Consider the following 2,616-nt stretch of genomic DNA (forward strand, 5'->3'; position numbering starts at 1 on the left):
AGAGCAGATTAGTAGGTCATCTACGTATTGTAATATTTTCCCATTAGGTCCCAGGTCCAGATCTAGGAGATCCCGGCTAAGGGCCTGTCCAAACAAGTGGGGGCTATCTCTGAACCCCTGAGGTAATACTGTCCAAGTCATCTGTTGGTGTTTTTCTCCTGGGGCCTCCCACTCAAAGGCAGAAAGATATTGGGATAATATCAATAACCTCAGATATACAGATGACACCACCCTTATGACAGAAACTGAAGAGGAAATAAAAAGCCTCTTGATGAAAGTGAAAGAGGGCCTGCGCTGCCGTTTGCCCGGCCAGTTGGCTCCTTTTTGAGAGTGAGGCGCCGAGTGGTTGCTCGGTTTCCTGGACTTGGGGCGGCGACTGGGTTTGCGGCTGGAGGGCTCAGGCTGGTGCCCGGCAGGCGCCCCGGTCAGTCACGGTTCCTAGGCAATGGCGATTTCCATGGGCGCCCTGGTCCGCGCCAGCCACCAGGCCGCTGTGCGCTCAACGGCACCCAGGTCCATGGCCTGGCCTTCTTGGGGGACGGTCGTGGCGTCTCAGCCGAATTCATCTGTGGGGGAAAGGGATGAAGCGGGGAGGAGCGTCCAGGTGGTGGTGAGATGCAGACCATTTAATTTGGCAGAGCAGAACGCTAATGCCCATTCAGTAGTGGAATGTGATCATGTGCGGAAGGAAGTTAGTGTTCAAACTGAGGACTGGCGGAGGAAAGCTCAAGGAAAACATACACTTTTGATATGGTTTTTGGAGCAAATACTAAACAAATTGACGTTTACCGAAGTGTTGTTTGTCCAATTCTGGATGAAGTTATTATGGGCTATAATTGCGCTATTTTTGCATATGGCCAAACCGGCACTGGAAAAACCTTTACAATGGAAGGTGAAAGGACCCCTAATGAAGAGTATACTTGAGAGGAGGATCTTTTGGCTGGTATAATTCCGCGTACTCTTCATCAGATTTTTGAGAAACTTACTGATAATGGTACTGAATTGTCAGTGAAAGTGTCACTATTGGAAATCTATAATGAAGAGCTCTTTGATCTCCTTAATCCATCTTCTGATGTTTCTGAGAGACTGCAGATGTTTGATGATCCCTGTAACAAGAGGAGAGTGATAATCAAAGGTTTAGAAGAAATTACAGTACACAACAAAGATGAAGTCTATCAAATTTTGGAGACGGAGGCAGCAAAAAGGACAGCCGCAGCAACTTTGATGAACGCCTACTCTAGTCTACCCTACTCAGTTCTCTCTGTTACAATACATATGAAAGAAACTACAGGTGATGGAGAGGAGCTTGTTAAAACTGGAAAGCTGAACTTGGTTGATCTTGCAGGCAGTGAGAACAGTGGCCGTTCTGGAGCAGTTGGCAAGAGAGCTCGGGAAGCTGGAAATATCAATCAGTCCCTGTTGACTCTGGGACAGGTCATTACTGCTCTTGTGGAAAGAGCACCTCATGTTCCTTATTGAGAATCTAAACTGACTAGAATCCTCCAGGACTCTCTTGGGGAACTTACAAGAACATCTATCATTGCAACAGTTTCTCCTGCATCTCTCAATCTGGAGGAAACTCTGAGTACATTGGAATATGCTCATAGAGCAAAGAATATAGTCAATAAGCCTGAGGTTAGCCAGAAACTCACCAAGAAAGCTCTGATTAAGGAATATACAGAAGAGATAGAGCATCTGAAACAGAGCATTTCGCTGCAACTCCTGAAAAAAGTGGAGTGTACATTTCTGAAGAAAATTTTAGAATGTAGGAAACTATGAAACAGGAAGGTCTGGTTCCTTCAGAAAATTGCAAACAAAATCCCTCTTCTTGGAACACGCAGGGAGGAGCCCGATAGCAAGCCCAAGGCTCGGAACCCTGCAAGCTCGCTCTACCTGCATCTCGCCACCGTCTGGATGTTCTTCCCCTTTTTATCTTTCTTCTTCTCGGATGGGTTCACCTGGGACGCCATGACTGTCCCCTGGGAGGGCCGGGTCGTGGACTCGGGCGCCATGGAGTGGCTCGGAGGCCGGCGTGGACTTGGGTGCCCTCCTCCCCTGCCGGGTGCTGGAGTGCCCGTGGAGGCCGCTGTCGCCCAGGAACCGTGACTGACTGTGGCATCTGCCTCGCACTGGCCCGAGCCTCCTGGTCGCAGACCTGGTCTCCGTTCCGGGTCCGGGGGGCTGGCCAACCACTTGGTGCCTCACTTTTGGAAGGGAGCCGACTGGCCAGGCCAGTGGCAGCGCTGGCGGGCAAAGCACCATGGGACGCGGTGTCGTCACCAGACCCCGCCCCAGGGCATGAACTGCGGAGAAGCCACGGGCTTTTGGCGCCAGCCTGAAACTCATAGTCTAGTGGGAGACTGTCCCTGAGAAGTGAAGGAATGTCTCTAGGCTAGAGGTTCCTCATCTGCAGAATGGTACTGATAGCAACTGTCTGAGACAGTTGTGTGAAAATTAATAAGCTGGTGAGGGTAAACAGTTTAGGCTAGCACGACCATGTAAGCACTTGGGAAACCTAGCCGGGATTGTAAATGATGTTAGAGAATTTTAAGATAGTGCTGTGGAAGCACAGAAAAGAGAGGTCCGAAGCAAGCCCCTTTCTCGGAGGAAGCGTCC

General features: G+C 49.9%; 1 pseudogene; it reads left to right on the forward strand.

Moving 5' to 3' along the window:
• Positions 1 to 445: 445 nt before the first annotated feature.
• Positions 446 to 1,769, forward strand: LOC138423746 (kinesin-like protein KIF11 pseudogene; annotated as a pseudogene).
• Positions 1,770 to 2,616: the final 847 nt, after the last annotated feature.

Source organism: Ovis canadensis, chromosome 18, assembly GCF_042477335.2.
Source record: "Ovis canadensis isolate MfBH-ARS-UI-01 breed Bighorn chromosome 18, ARS-UI_OviCan_v2, whole genome shotgun sequence".
In the NCBI taxonomy this organism is placed as follows: domain Eukaryota; kingdom Metazoa; phylum Chordata; class Mammalia; order Artiodactyla; family Bovidae; genus Ovis; species Ovis canadensis.